General features: G+C 38.5%; 1 pseudogene; it reads right to left on the bottom strand.

Moving 5' to 3' along the window:
- Positions 1 to 7549: 7549 nt before the first annotated feature.
- LOC147617905 (uncharacterized) lies at positions 7550 to 9872 on the bottom strand (annotated as a pseudogene).
- Positions 9873 to 17473: the final 7601 nt, after the last annotated feature.

Raw genomic sequence — 17473 nt, 5'->3', positions numbered from 1 at the left:
ATCAAATATCAAATGTCAACTACCTATAGACCATCTACATAGGCTAGCCTACGGTGAAGATATACAAAGACTTATAAGGCCCACCTCAAATGAGGGCATGAGAATATTAGGACAAAACCTACTGGCTACTACTATACACACTCCAAAAATACAATTGAGCAAGGTTTCTCACAAGTTACATGTAATCTTAATGGGTCTCAAATATATTTGCATGTTTTGATAGCCAAAATGCCCAAGAAACAGGCATGATGGCCTCGAAAAAGCAAGCCTGCTCACGGGCACAAACACTGTTTCGACTCTTGTGAGTGTGTACCCGCTCGATGCCTATAACAAAAGATATGAACTTTCTCCCCAAAATAAAGAAATCTTGCATACTAGTTCTGGTGAAGTTTACTTGTGCGTACAAATTGCATGTTAGCAAAAGACATCATTCACCTAATTCACGTGAAGCATGCATGCATGCATATACACACACATACACATATACATGGAGAGAGAGAGAGAGAGAGAGAGAGAGAGAGAATTGATTATATGCATATAGTTGTATCTATTTGATAATTGGGGATCTTGTAGTGAATAGGGGTCTTCTCTTGTGGGCTCTAATTGTAGTGAGTAGGGGCCTTCTCTTGTAGGCTCCTGTACTAAATGGGAGTCTTGTCTTATAGGCTCCTTTTTACTAAATGAGAGTCTTCTCTTATAGGCTCTATTGTACTAGGGACATGCCATGTGACATGTCCAATGGGCCTAAAGTTCTGGAATGGAGATTGTAACCCACGCAAAACATAAGCCAAGTGGCATTTACGAACTGGATTAATGCATAGGTATAATGTCACTCAAATAAATCAATCAAGACATGGGGTGTGTGTGTGTGTGAGAGAGAGAGAGAGAGAGAGAGAGAGAGAGAGTTAGTGTGTGTGTGTGTGTGTGTGTGTGTGTGTGTGTGAGAGAGAGAGAGAGAGAGAGAGAGAGAGAGAGAGAGAGAGTTAGTGTGTGTGTGTGTGTGTGTGAGAGAGAGAGAGAGAGAGAGAGAGAGAGAGAGAGAGTGAGTGAGAGTGAGTTAGTGTGTGTGTGTGTGTGTGTGTGAGAGAGAGAGAGAGAGAGAGAGAGAGTTAGTGTGTGTGTGTGTGTGTGAGAGAGAGAGAGAGAGAGAGAGAGAGAGAGTGAGTGAGAGTATGAGTTAGTGTGTGTGTGTGTGTGTGTGTGTGTGTGTGTGTGTGTGAGAGAGAGAGAGAGAGAGAGAGAGAGAGAGTGTGTGAGTTAGTGTGTGTGTGTGTGTTTGTGTGAGTGTGTGTGTGTGTGTGTGAGAGAGAGAGAGAGAGAGAGAGAGTTGGTAGCTTTGGGAAAGTTGGAATCATACGGTTCTTTTCCGTTTTTTAAAAAATCAACAAAGGGAAGAGTCACTCTGCTTTTCTGCTTTGAGAATTCATTAGAGCATCATGTCATGCAATTTTTTTAATATAAGCTTCCTGCAGGGATAACATGGAGGGGACATGCATTATTATGCAGGGGGGGGGGGGGGGGGGGGGGGGGGGGGGGGGGGGTAGTGGTGGCAAGTGGGCTGAGGAGGTTGACAGGCGATTTCCTGAGGGCATGTTTAAACATTATAATAAGAATTATTAAAACTCTATAATATTAAGCTTTTGGTCCGATGTGCTTTCAGACTTGACTTGGCCTCTCGGTTCGATTGTGCTTTCAGACTTGACTCGGCCTCGGCGATTGCTCCACACGCGCGTGCGCCCACGCACACACCCACTATTAATAATCAAATTTGAAGGCCTTCCAAATTGAAGGGTAGAATTCTAACCACACTCTTATTGGCTTCCATTATAAAAGACATACACAAAGACTTTTCAAAATTCAGCTTTTCTTTCGAAGGGCAAATTTTTCATCTCCTCATGCAAAAAGGGCAAAAAACCTCCTCGGCTTTTCTTTTGAAGGGCAAATTTTTCATCTCCTCATGCAAAAAGGGCAAAGCACCTCGAGGAGGAACGACCCAAATTTGAGGGCTTATTGTGTCCAAAATGAGCACTTTTTATTTATCTAGTGTGTTAAAGAGGGTTCATTTATGTATCATGGGGGAAATTGGGTGGAAAAATAAACTATGTTATTTACGTATTATGTTAGTGAGGGTTCTATTGTATGGATGGGGTGGGAGGGTTGGGGGGTGTTTGGTTGGCTAAAGATGTTTACTTGGGAATGAATAAGAAAGCAATAAAAAGTTGTCATCATCAATAGTATGACAATCTAGGATTAAAAAACTTCATATAACTTCTTCTTCTTTTTCCATAGAACTATACAAATGAGTGAAAAAAAATCATGAGAGGCTTCAACTCAAGTTCTAAGAGATATAATATACAAGTCATTATATTATTGTAATATGTTATAACGTTATGTCTATATAAAAATTATATTTATTTTGTCACGTATCTTTATGCATGAGGATTTAATATAATAATCATGAAGGTAATTTGAAAATATCTTTAATGGTGGAATTATTTTAATTAAATTTCGTTACAATACACTAACATGAAAGTGCATTCAAAAAATGTCTCAAAATAATATATATTCTAATAATAAAAACTTTAATATAGTTTGAGAGCATCTGAACCATAGATAGTTTAAATATATTAATATAGTATTTATTTTTAAATGTTTTATAGATTGGCACCTAAGTGTGCCTTGATTGAATGGCTTGAGAAAAAAGTATTTTATTGGTAAATTCAAAATTTAAGAGCATTTTTACCCAAAAGTATCTGTTAGACCACTCTTTGTTTGTTTGTGTGTGTGTGTGTGTGTGTGTGTGTGTGTGTGTGTGTGTGAGAGAGAGAGAGAGAGAGAGAGAGAGAGAGAGAGAGAACACATGAAAAAGTAAAATGTTTTTTTCCCCCCTTTTTAAATGGTAGGCCTAATGGATATCAAGTGAATGTTTATGACAAAAAGTTCCATAGGGTATAGATATAAAATTGCCCATTTCTAAACTACTATTATTAATATATATTCACAGGAGAGTAACCTTTGACTTTGACTTTTGTAAGTGTGTTGGAAAGGGGCAAGGGCACGTTAGAAAGCTCTTGCTTTCATACAGACCATGTTACGTGATTTAGAACAACATAACATGCATGCTAGGTCTCAAAAATGTAAAAGGCATAAAGCTATAACGATTAAGGATTCAACCTTTAGTTGACCATGATATAGTTTGCATGTGCACACTGCAAAGTGTTCTACTATGTGGTTGTTGATTACATTCCCTCCTTACATACGGTATTTGTTTTCATGCTACCACTTGGGAACTTATGGGAATATGTGTCAACTACATGTCCTTCCAAGTTACATATTCAAGTTTTATCATGTTTGTATTAGCTCTCTTACAAGTCACAAGGCTACACATCTAGTTGGACCGCACACACACATACATTATTGTGAGCTAGACAACATATTACATCTAGACATTTAAGGCTTATTAAAAATGCTTTTTTAGCATGGAAAGTTATAGGAGACTCTTGACTTTCTTTTCAACTATTTTTATGGCTAAGGTTTGGATTCTACAACATGAAAACAAACCTTTTTTATTCCTTTTGATGACATTATGATGCTATATTTTCTCTCAAAAGCCCCTTTACATAACCCCATTTCTCTTCTCTTATGTTGCCTTAGCTTCCCCACACAAACAATCACTAGCCTTTGTTGCACACACTAGCATCGAGATTTGATTCCTCTTCTTATTTGAGAAGAAGAAGATTAAACATGTGATGCATATGCATATGCCACTCCAACTAGCTAACCTTTGAGAGTGCATATAAGATATTTAATGTACCATGCATCTTCTAGAATTCCTAGAGTTCAACTTTCATTCAAGATCTTAAGTTTCTCATTCCTAGAGTTCAACTTTCATTCAAGATCTTAAGTTTCTCATTCCTCTCATCCCATTCCCTTTCTTTGATCCTATTGCATACATTCATATAACCCTTAGTTTCTGTCAAAATATATCCATGTAATTTAATTCATTATTAACATTTAACATGTGTTGTGAGTGAGTGAGGAAGTGAGCATGTATGCGTGTGCACATGTATACACACACAATGTCACACATGCATCACATTATGCATGCACATCATAATTTACGAATTATAGATGAAATCATCAATAATTTAACAAACTAAGCTTCTATTTTAAAAAATTGTGTTACTAATCATAATGAAAAATACTTATTTTCACCCTTAAAGTTGCTCAAGTAATCATACTAAACAATACTTATTTTCACCTTTCAAGTTGCTCAAGAGTTTGTTAGCGACTATATGCACCCACCCTTAGGATATTCATTTAACCCATGTGGATGCACCTTAGGACTTTTGACTATTCATATTCAACCTCTTCATATCCCTATATGTGCATGAACATATAACCACCTACTTCTTTGTATTGAACACACAAGTATGAATGCAATGGAAATTAATCTTTCTCTATCTCTATGTGCATGTGTTCTAATGAATTATATTGATGGCTTTTTCCAACAACACTTTGGCGATTCGAAGGTTAAGATTCCACATTTTTTTCTTAAGGCTTAACAACACCAAATGGACTATTTTCGTGATACATACACATCTATTTTCTTCCTTGTTTTGGGTCATGGTTTCTTGCTAAGTGGGTTAGGCAACCAAGTTTTGTCCATGGCTTGAATCTTGGTATAGCACCAAGCTCTCCTTTGTGTGAGCATTCTTGGTCTTGAGTTGACATGGTGTATCGATTGCAAGGGCCTATGTGTCTTATCTTAAATTTCTACTAGCTATTGTGATGGGTACTTCAACAAAGAAAAAGAGGTGTCAAATTTGCTGAGAGAAGGATCATAGAACATCTGCATGTAGATATTTGACTGAGCTTTTTCAGAAGGGGAATAAATATTATTGCATGGTTGATTTGGTTGGGAAGTTGTATGGAATCATTAAGCCATTGAAAAAGGCATGATCATCTAGGAAGTTGGAGAGACCTAAAGTGAAATTGGAAGATTTTTCAAATACTCTAGAGGATGCATATGATTATCATGAGAGGGGTAGACATAAGTCTTGTTTGAGTTTGAGGAGGATAGGAACATTGCGATTAGTCATAGAGGAGCTAGAGGAGACGACCTATGAGAGTGACTCAGAGTCGGATGATGATAATGACGATGATATTGATAGCCATGATGATGGGATGGATATGGTAGAGGTTGAGAGTGCATGGGAGAACCAAGAAGGTTGAAAGTGCCAGGAGGAGTTCTTGGATGTCCCTAGCTTTACATCAAATGGATCCTAGGGTTTGGTTGATGGTTTAGATGATGACGATTCACTAGAGTACACATCCTCTATTAGTGATGGTTAACTACACAAAGCTCTTGAGTTGGAAGAGAAATCCAGAGGAGTCCTTTTGGTGTCTGACAACAGTGATTCTAATTGCATATCAGCTCATAGTCTGGAGGTGTGGTTTTCCATGGTTCCTGATGTGGCTGTGTGTCGATGATGTTAGCTTTTCATACTCGACATTTGATAGATTCTTCTATTCATGTGTCTTATCGATATCCTTATGGTCAGAGTGACCTTGGTTTTTCCAAGGATAATGACTTGGTCACAGTTTCTACTCTGCAGATTCTTGATTAAGTTTCCAGTTGGTGATGTAATTCATGATGCTCTCACCTTGATTCTTGATTATAATCCAGAGGATCTAGCTTTGGCTAGTATTGATGCAGATAAGATGAGTCTCTTTGAATTTATTTATGGTGATCCAATTCTTCATGCAGGTGTGGACACTGACATTGAGTCTATTGCACATGATGTTAGTGATCCAACTTTGGAGACTCTATCATATGAGTCTACTATGCATTTTGATGTTGATGGTGTTCTTATCGATGATGCATTTTGCATGGATGATGTGCTTATTTGTAATGATTCTTTTTATCATGCTGATGATGATGCAATTTTTTCTCTCTTAATCATCATGGTGATGATGTTGTTTCTTATGATATTATTCTTGATGATGCCATGGTGATCCATGATGATATTCATTGATGGGATCCATGTTGATTTTCATTTACACTCTCATAGTGAAATTGAACGAGTGGAACTAAACACTTTGAGACTTCAGTATAAGTGTACTAGGTCAGCCTTTGAGAGCGACCGATAATAATATTTTACAATAAACATATAAACTAAGAATATGAGATAATAGAATTTTTTGATAATATGAATGATATTAGATTTCAAAATGAATCTAGAGCCTTATGATTATGTTTATTGTAGAAGATAATGATGCTTTTAGTTTGGATCATATTTTAAGCACCCGACCAACCAAGGTTAGAGATAAAAGTATGCTTTTTATTAATGAATTGGTCTAATCTTCAACTACATTGTCAAAACTTAGAGGTGGTAGCTTATGGAGTAGGTTTGTAGAGAACTAAGACTTCATTATAAAAATATTGGGGGAGGAGAGAGAGCTTGAGCTCTTGCAACACACACACACTGTACACTCATAAACCAATGCATAAGACACACACAAATATGGAAGGCTGAAATTTTCTTCTTCTTCTCACTCTCAAAAGAAGGCTACAAAATATAAGTAAAAACCAAACATAAGTACTGTGTACAAGTGGTTCATAATGTGAACATGCTAAATAGGTGAGATGGTAAGATAAGTATGCAATAACTCGATCGGATTGGTAGGTGTAGTCAAGAGAATCATTAGCAAAGATTGATTGCTTTAACTACCAAATATGCCAGTGGTGTAAATGTGGAATGATCACCCAAGCACAGCATGAGTGTTAGCTCATGTTTGTTGAGCTTGACATCTCAACACTCCCTTTCAATATCAACTCTTTCTCTAAGACTCCAAGAATATTTTGGAATCCATGAAGCTTTTTTATCCCAAGGCCTTTGTGAAATTGTTAACTACCTTCTTCTATGTGCTAATATATACGAGATCAACATCTCCTGCTATATTTTCTCTCTGATGAAGTGATAATAGACCTCTGTGTGTTTGGTCTGTGCGTGAAACATTGGGTTCCTGGCTGATTGTATACTACTAAGTGTTATCACAATAGAGGATAACCTACCTATCCACTTGCACCCTTGTACTTTACCTCTATACAGTGTACTTGATAAAGAAATGTTATGACTCACCCTAACCCTCCTTGAAACACATCCCAAAAGGAGATTACTTGGTGAACTGCAAACTGTCATGAGGATCTTACCAATGGCCGATCTCGTAACCCTTCACTACTACACGATGCCTATATTCCGACGACGTTTTTCGACGCCTATTACGGCGTCAAAATAAGCATCTATATATGTCTTTATTAATGTCAGAAAAAACGTCGCTATACACATTGCAAAATACGTCATTATACACGTTTTAATAAAAGTTAAAAATTTATTTTTTTATTTTTTTCCTTGTTTGTATCATTACCAATATATATGTTTCTTTTTTACTTTTAATATATTTAAATACTTGTAAAATTAAATGAAACTAATAAATACATTACCATCAAATCATAACATGTGAGATTATTTGCATGTTTACAAAATCAAAGTTGATTATTATCAACCCTCTCATCTTCAAAAAGATCATTAGCTCCAAAAATATATATTTCAAGGAAAATCCCTCCATCTTCAAATGGTGTGGGAATAGACGATGCATCTATGTCGGCCTCTAAATCTTCTAACTCTGGCTCTGGTTTCTCATTTATTACTAGCTCTTTGTTAAGATCATCGTCTATTGTGTCTGAAACAATTCTTGTGTCTGATTGTTCGATCTCTATACCTTCGTCTAGCCCTTGCTCTTGTTGTACTTTGACATGTATTTGAACTAGATCTTGCTGGCCCACACTAATCTCTGCCTTATCTCTGTCTATTTTCATGTTTTCATATATTTGTTTATTATGGTGCTACTTGAATTACAAACTGCCATCTTAGATCTCTTGGGTCCTCCTTAAAGATTATTTGCTCACAATGCTCTGGTAGTACAAATGTGTCTTCTTGGTCTGTCCATATCTTTGTGGAGTCCACTTGAACTAATCCGGATTTGTCTCTTCGTACGGTTGCATGTGCTCCTATTGTGACTACCTTAAACCACTTAACATCAAAGATAAACATATGAAACTTTCTAAAGACAACCTTGATGATATCTTGGATGGTTCCAAAGTAATCGAGCATGTTCACATCCATATTTGAATCACTTGCACTAGTCCTACTTTCCTGGTGAAATTTTCTTTAACACCACAATCGAATGTTGTTCTCTTCTTATTGATCTGCTCCACTCAAAAATGGCATCCATGTGACCATAGTGCTCCAAATTTTCAATACTAAAAGAAAATAACACATCATTAGATTCTGGAGAAGTTATAAACAATATTTGGAAAACATGTGACATATCGAGGCTTAGAATGAATGAAATCACATACAGGGTAGTCACAACCGTATGCAACCTCCTCTTCCTCATCCGTAATAACTTCATCACAAAGTTTTACTTCTTTTAAGGTTTGTTGGAGCCATCTACTTGATGGAAAGTCTGTAAAGTATAGCAAGCAATGAAGGGTATGACTCCTTCGAAAAGTTTGACAAGCTCGATTCCTTTCGTTCTTGGCCTCTCCATACCGCTCGATCCACTTTTGCATACTCTTTGAGTTTAAGACGCAAAATTTATTGATCTTATCTCGTAAGGCCACATACATGCTTCTCTCAATCCCTTGTCCTTGTGGTTGTTCTCCAACTACCCTATCATCCTCTTTCGTTGACCATAGTTTAGGCATTTTAGGATCTACAGTACTAAGAAACTCTGTGATGTACACGAGGGATTCTTGCACAAGCCATCCCATTGCCATACTTCCCTTTGGGCGAGTTCTTTGACGAACAAACCCTTTTAGCGTCTTCATGAACCTCTCCAAAAAGAACATCCAATGTGAATGAACAACCCCTACAACAGCCACCTCATCCACAACATGAACTAGAATATGCATTTGTATGGTTAAGATGTTGGTCAGGGAACTTTCCCCACTAATGTAATTGCTTTTATGACATTTAAGAGGGCTACTTTCAAAGCATCTTTTCTTATCTCCTTCAATGAAATCCAATGGACCACGGTGTCAATCTTGTATATTATATCCCTTATGTTGTCAGTGAGGCAACCTTTTATGGCCATGTGCAAGACAAATTGCAAGAACTTGTGCCAATCATGTGATTTTAATTCGAAGAGCTCGTTATCCTTTGTAAACGCCCCATTTAGACAATGCATACATCCAGTCAAAGTACGAAACTCTGAAATGCACTTCTTAACTTGAGCTTTATCTTCTTTTGTCAATACCCAAGGAGCTTTAGGTAATAGCAACTTACCATCACTTCTGGTTCGGGGCCATAAGTGTCGCATACGATCACTTATTTGTAAATCTTCCATTGGCCCTTGCTCTTCTGTGTGACCCCATTAATAGTCTTCCAAAGCACTACGGCTATATTTTTAAAAATATGCATAGGGTCAAGGAAATGGTTAATTAGAAGACCTTCTCAATATGGTAGTCGGTAGAATATGGATAGCCGCTTCATTCCAGGGGTTGGAGACCCTTCGTTGTCCTCCCATGTTCTCTTCCAATCACTTGCCTTTAGTGTAGGAGGAGGTCGGCCCAAATAGTCCACATAGCTCATGGTCCTCTGGTAGATACTTCTTGTGACCCTCATACACCATCTTTCTCAAGCCTCTTGAATGACAAGAATCTAGTCTAGGTCCACACAAAGGGCATGCATTGTATCTAGATATTGATAGTCCTATATTAAAACAAATAATATTATACAACCATCCACAAATATATAAATAGCTATTACATATAACAAAATAGCTTACCCCACTGCATTCTCCATAGCCTGGCCAATCGTGCATAGTCTACATTAGTATTCCTCGTAATGAGAACTCCCTTTGTCCAAACGTCTTTGACATGTCATGAACATCAATTCCTTTCCACAAACTTTGTAGCTTCGTTATTAATGAGGCTAAGTACACATCCATGTTAGCCATCTTGTACTTCCCAGGGACTATTAATGAGGCTAAGTACACATCCATGTTAGCCATCTTGTACTTCCTAGAGGGACTATTAATGAGAGAAAACGATGTCCCTTTTTTATTGCTAACCATGGTCGGAAGATTGTAGTTCACAAGACAAACTGGGGATGTGCTCCATGTTGAACTTTTAAGACCAAATAGATTCACACCATCCATAGCTATCCCAAGGCAAATATTACGAGGTTCCTCATTAAAGTTTGGCCACTTCTCTTCAATGTGTCTCCATGCAGGAGGGCAATCAGCGGCACACGCATAACATCATCCGTGGATCTAGTGGTTCGATTCCAAGACATCATAGACACCATGGATTTACACTTGAACATGGTTTGATTTTGTGGAATGATAGGGACATGCCTGAGTACTTTTGCAGGAACCCTTTCTCCTTGGAAATCTTTCCTATATCTAGATTCTCCACATTGTGGACATTGTGTAATGCCTGCATGCTCGTGCCGATAAAGAACACAATCATTGGACAAGCGTGGTAGGAATTGTAGTTCATACTAATGGATTATAATATGGATTTTGCACGCGTACGGTCCGTATGCATCTCGTTGCCTTCTGGCAATATTTGATCTCTCAATGACCTGTCATATTCACAAACGATGATTTAAAATAGGTAAAAGAAAGAGATTAATATGGAAAGGGTGATAAGTACTTACGCAAAAAGTTTTGATACGCTAGTATCGGACCATCCAAATATTGATTGAAAGTTTGGCATTGCGAGGCATGTATGCAAAATAGATATATGTGTACCATGGTATAGAGGCGTACGGGCTAGCCTACACAACTCTTGCTCTTCTCTTGTGGCCTGCTCCATACGTCGATGGACACCACCCATCTCCTGCGCTGTTTCTTGCTCGATATCCCCTGTGTCATGTAGGGTGTCTATCGTGTCATCCATGTCTTGTTCCAAATACGTCAAAGAGTCCACCATAGTTTTTTCTTCACCATGAGGATGATTAATATTTGCTTGTGTCGTTATCCATCTAGTACTTTGCTCTGGTTAAAGGTCCAAGTAATTGATATGTTGCTCATTTTGAGGACACACATTCGCAACACCAAGTAATGCATTTAGATGCTCAACTGGAAATATACCATTTTTCTTTATATGCTCGTTTGCAAATTCTTCGTCGTCATCGAGAGATTTGGTACTTGCACACGGAATACAAGGGCACAAGCATTTCTCTTCTATGTTCGGGTGTCCCCGCATGTTTGTAGTGTTCACACCATCCATGATTGTAAATTTGTGTTTTTTGGGAGAGGAGGAATGGCCCTTTATATATGAGGCCATAGTTAAGTCGGCCAAAGTTTAAATTCTAATGGAAAATGTGTCAGGCAAGAAATCTCAAAGATTGTATACACTTTTACAATATAATAATCTTTTGTCGTCGTCGAAAAAAGTGTGGAAGAGATCGTCAATAAAAGCATCGGTAATATCGTCGGTGCTATCTTGGACACGTATTTAGACACATATACCGACACTTTTAGTGAAAATCTCTTCAACACTTTTCTGATGTTTTTTTTCGACGATGTCTCTGACGCCTGTTTGGACACTCGAAAAATAACAGAGCTAAAACATGGACTCTATTTTGCTCATTTTTGGCTTCCCCTCTTCCATGCGGGGTTCTTCTTCCTAATTTGCATGTCCTGTCTCTCTCTCTCTCTCTCTCTCTCTCTCTCTCTCTCTCCCCCCTACATCCCTACACTCTCCTACTCTAGCATCTTACTTCCTTTCTAATTTAAATGTTCTAATCTCTTTTTTTAAAGGTTTTTTTTTTGTAGGTTTTTTCTTCCCCCTTCTCCCTGGTGAGTTTATCTTGCTTCCTTCCTAATTTGCATGTCCTCTCTCTCTCTCTCTCTCTCTCTCTCTCTCTCTCTCTCTCTCTCTCTCTCTCTCTCTCTCTCTCTCTCTCTCTCTCTCTCTCTCTCTCTCCTACATCCCTACACTCTCCTACTCTAGCATCTTGCTTCCTTCCTAACTTTTGCCAAATTAAATGTTCTAATCTTGGTATTTTTGGGTTTTTTTGCAGGGTTTTTAAACCCCCTTCCCCTTGGTGAGCTTTTGGTTTTCCTCTCTCTCTCTCTCTCTCTCTCTCTCTCTCTCTCTCTCTCTCTCTCTCTCTTTACTGCATCTCTGCACCAGGGATTTCACTGACGTAAACAAGAACATGTGAACATGTTAATAACATATGTTAAAAACAAAAAAAATCTTGTGATCACATGTTATATTCACAAAGCTTTCACAAGGGCCTAAAAAATTTATCTTTGTTGGGCATAAAAAATCTTCTTAGGTGGCCACTGACCTGCTATTATGTGAAGATGGTAACATGAGAACATGTGAATAGCTTATTCCCATGTGTAGCCAAGCTTTTAAGGGGTTTCCAAATGGCAAGTGACCTGTTATTTTGTGAACGGTAACATGAGAACATGTGAATAACTTGTTCACATGTGTTATTATCACAAAAAATCTTGTGATCACGTGAATATTAAATCCCTGCTCTGCTTTCTCCTATGTTTCCATCTTCCTTTCTTTCATGTTTTCTTATTTTTGTAGTTTTTTATTGTGTTCTATTTTTTATTTCTTGGTTTTTTTGCAAGTTGTATATCACTACTATATATCCCTAATCTCGCAGAGGTAAGCCCCTTTTTTATCTCCTTAATCTCTTCATATTACTTTTGTGCTTTTGAAATGAAGTTGATTAGTGTGTTGATTAGTCCGAATCTTAACTTGCATATCCACCATATCCATGCACCCTCAGCATTACCCCCCAACCAACTGTCCCACCTACTCCATGCATCATGAGCCCTGACCAATTTTGGGCTTTCAGTGCACAAGCCACCCCCGAGCAAGCAACCATGGCTAGAGCCTATTTCAGCCATGCGAGCCAGTAGGTGTAGGCCCATCGTCAATCACCACCAACGTCACACCTACACCCATACCATCCCTTACTCAAACTTCCCCACCCTCGGGCCGTTCCTCCAACTATAGTCACAGTATGCATTGTAGGGGTAGTGGTGGTTGTTGTAGAGAAGTAGTTCCACAGATGCATTTACTCCTCCACAAGAGTGTCCACCTATATAGAGTGTGGCCGACACCCCCATCTCCTCGCGTTGATCTAGTCAACGTTTTGGTAGTAGCCCTCTCACTAATGCAGATTAACATCTTTACATGATGTGGGAAGGGAAGGTGGTACTTGTTGATGTTGGTCAGGAGATGCGCAGTCGTGTGAGGAAACTATGCAAAATAGTATGTTCCCACAACACTTTAACCAAAAGAAGAAAACAAGGATTTGCAATCAAATCAAGAGTGAGTTCAAGACTACCCCAAGTAGCGAGGAAGTACCCAACAAGTAGATCTACAATCTCATGAGAGATTGTATGAAACACAGGAGATCGGATGTCACCCAAGCGGTGAAAACGGGGGGAGAAAAGCCTTGGTTCATTGACCAAGAGACATTGGATGAGGAGGTGAGGAAGCACGCCATAAATCCTCAATGATACTTGCAACAGCAGGAGGGAGCAGTGGCAAAGTGTCTAGAGAGCATGGGGAGATCACACCTCGGGAGGAGTGGGGGTGGATAGGACTCATTTTATGAGTACTTTGTAAGTATCCATGCCATTTGTAGCATCTTGTTTGTACACCAACTAGTGTATAGTAGATTTTTTTAAATTTATATTTTGTTTTCATGTATGCAAGAGAGGGTGGTAGGACGCTAGGCTATTGAGCTGGAGGAGGGTTATGCATTCAAGCATGGCACTTATGCCTTGCTTGAGCGCATTGAGCATGATGGGGAAAATATAGATTGGAACGTTGCAGTTTTGAAAAGTATGTCATACCATATACCAGTTTCGGGTTTTTGGGTAAGTTTGTATAGACTAATTCATGGGTATTGCATTGTTTTTGCAAAGTGCAGTACTACCTAAGCCTCCTCATTAATGGGAGCTCGCAGATTGGACACCTTTTAGCTGGCATAGCTTTAGTATTGTATAGATCTTTTTGGTTTTGGAAATGTACAAATCTTTCTTGCACTCCTTTTGGGCATATATAGGTTGCTCGCATATTCGCGAGATGATTTTTTATATATCTTTGTTTGTGGTGATAGCTTAAGTGTGTCAAGTTTTAGTTGAATCCAGTTTTTTTGTTCAAATCTTTAGCAAATGGTGTATTTAGGTGTATCTAGGTATACAACTATACCTGTATGATCCATTATTTTGAAAAAAAAATTTACATGCATCCGTCAGTAATATACTATGTCCGTCAATAAAAGCATCGAAATACGTGTGGAAATAAACTATTTTTGGGATAGCAATAGGCACACTTATTTCGATAGAGATACCGATGTTGGGATAGATGCGTGCTTCGGTGTATTTATCGAATTCTGTAAAGACATATGTACTGATGTTTTCTTTGCGACACTTTTTTTGATGTGAGTATAGACGCTCATGGGTTTTAAAGTGCAAGTGTTTTACGTCGGAAAAAACACCGGTATTTTATTGTACTGTAGTAGTGCTTGAGGTCTCCAATCTCTAAAACTCCTTGAGGAGAAATTCCACTACACCTCCTGCGAAGAGCGTTGTCACACCATCGCGTTGCACTATGGGTATTTGTCCCTCCTCTCACCTCCCTTCACTCACCTCCTCTCACCTCCCTTCACTCACACTCACTCACTAGTATGCATTAGTGAGAGAGATTAGCAAGAGCAAGACTCAATTACACAATGGGAAAGTATGTTGTATTATAAGATATATTCACTTATATACATGGCCATAAGCGTTCACACTCACTTAAACTGTGCCCAACCGGGAACTTTAGGCTCATAAGAGGACTAATGCTATTACAATGACTACTCTCATAATATATCCATGAAGTACATCACTTAGGACTTCATCCTAGCTTGCTACCACATCCTAGCTTGCTACCACATGCTCTTGAAACCGGAATCACCATAAATACTTTGTCACACCATTACGGGTGCCTATCCAAGATGTAGCTTTGGACACTATTGCTTCATATCTTGAATGTATGACCCTTTGGTGTATCTATCGTGACTCCTTGATGTAAGATAATGGTGGTAGATCTTGTTAACCCTAGAATTAGGTTAACAAGAAACTGTCAACAGTTGCTTCTTGCTCCTCCATGAAATAGAACCACTTCCAAAGGAATACATAAACTTATTAGTAGATCTTCTATCCAATATACTATTAGCCTAATCTGCATCAGTGTATCCATGCACTTGCAACTGTATACCAACCTCATAGAGAAGAGACCATAATCCACCGTGGACCTCACATACGGTAGTGTGTGCCTCTCACACTATCCAAATGTGGCTTTTGAGGAACCTACATAGACTGACTCTCCATCCCAAATGTGTAGTTCATGTCTTGCCCTAGTGATCGTCATGTAGATCAAGCCCACCACTACCTTCATGTACATAGTGGCATTCTCTAAAACTTCACCTATGTTTGCACTTAGCTTGGAAACCCGCTCTTACATCTAATAGCATTTTTGCCCACAAGCAAAGGCACCATTTCCCATGTCTTATTTGCATATCCAATGCAGCTGTTTTTTCTTCCATGGCTTTCTCCCAATGTACATACCTAAAAACATCCTCAAAACATGTGGGTTCAACCTCTTGCAAAAGCTTTGCCATGTATGCATAATGGTAAGCTACATAACCATCATACATCTATCTCTAAATCGGGTTTTTGACGCTACTCAACTTGTGTGGTCGTTGGTATCCTTGTTTCATACTACCTTAGCCTTCCTTACCAAGTGTCCTAATAGCTGGAATCCCAAACTCCTCACATGAATACTCTGCTCTTAGTCACTAGACTCTCTTAATAAACATATGAATGCCCTACAAAAATGTCAGGCATACGAAGAGACTCATCAACCTTCTCTTTACCACTATGTGATGCACTTGCTGAACTTGTAGGATTGATTTTTTGATGTAGCCTACCACTCCATGGTCTACCAATAGGCCCAATGCTATAGAACTCTCTTAGTTTACTCAATGAATTTGGTTGTTGACCTATATTCTACGCAACCACCTACTTAGTCCACTCAATGAATTTGGTTTGCTGACCTGTATTCTTTGCAACCATGTGCTCAGTCAAAGTTCATTGAGTGGACTCTGTTAGTCCACTCAATGAATTTAGTTGCTAACTTGTATTATGTGCAACCACCTGCTCCTGTGCATCAGTCCTAAAATCGAGTCTTTTACATCACCATACCAACTTCTCATCTCACTGTGACAGGGTTATAACCTTTGTACCCATTTTTCTCAAGGGAGTAACTAACGTACACACATTTTTCAGCCTTTATATCCAATTTACTATGTAGCTCATCAAGAATGTGCACATATGTGATGTATCCAAACACCTTCAAAGTGTGATAAATATAGTTTTCTACTAGTATACTTCTCCTTTTTGAGTCACACCTTGTAGTCCTCATGGTGGGAGTCCTATTCGTAATGTAAACTACTTCAACTTCGTAATGGTAAGGCATGCTCTTATTAGCCACCATCAATGCACAAGACACCTGTGTAATGTGCGTATTATTCCTTAGAAACACCATTTTTCTAGGGAGTGTACCTGCATGTGAATTTCCTCTGAATTTCATTATTTCTCAAGTATTCACTGAACTCATTGGAGAAGTACTCTCCCCCTTCATCTGACCTTAGGCAATTAACTTGCAAACCTATTAGCTTTTTAGCCAACATTATGAAATTATGAAAGTGAATAAACACTTCAATTTTCTCTTTCATGAAATAGACCCACACCTTCCTTATGTGATGATTGATGAAAGATAAATGACATCTTCCCGTTGATGCTGCCTTTGTCGCCCCCCCTCCATCTAAGCGCACCACATCAAGTTCTCTCTTACTTTCATTTCTGTCATGTGGAAACACATTGAGCTTTGTTTTCTTTCAAAACTGACATGCTTCGCATAATTTATACATTCCATCCACCTTAAACTTTGGCAAACTTGTAATAAATTATGCAGTCTTCAATGATCAATACATTTGTTCTAGATATCTATATTGACCCCTTGTGCAAACATAACAGCTTTCACCTCAAGCATGCTTATAACCAAAGTAAACATGCTTCCCACTCTTTTACCTTTTGCAACCAAATGACATTTATTTTTGAATTCCTCAACATATTAGCTCTTAGGGTTAAAGTGTACCTGCACCAGCTCAACCATCTACCCATATAATAAAAACCAAATTCTTTTTTACATTAGGCACATAAGGTACATGTACCTCATCTTGCCATCCTGTATAGCCGATGGCACATTCCTAATGTGAGCAATCGAATGAGGATGGTCATGTAATCCTTGTCTCTACACAACCTAGTTTTCCCAAATTTTTGACAAAGGATGGCACATTCCCAATGTGAG

This window comes from Cibotium barometz, chromosome 36, assembly GCF_041138505.1.
Source record: "Cibotium barometz isolate CiBa-2024 chromosome 36, ASM4113850v1, whole genome shotgun sequence".
In the NCBI taxonomy this organism is placed as follows: Eukaryota; Viridiplantae; Streptophyta; class Polypodiopsida; order Cyatheales; family Cibotiaceae; genus Cibotium; species Cibotium barometz.
Note: the sequence above shows the minus strand (reverse complement) of the source record. Positions and strands in the feature narration are given on the sequence as shown.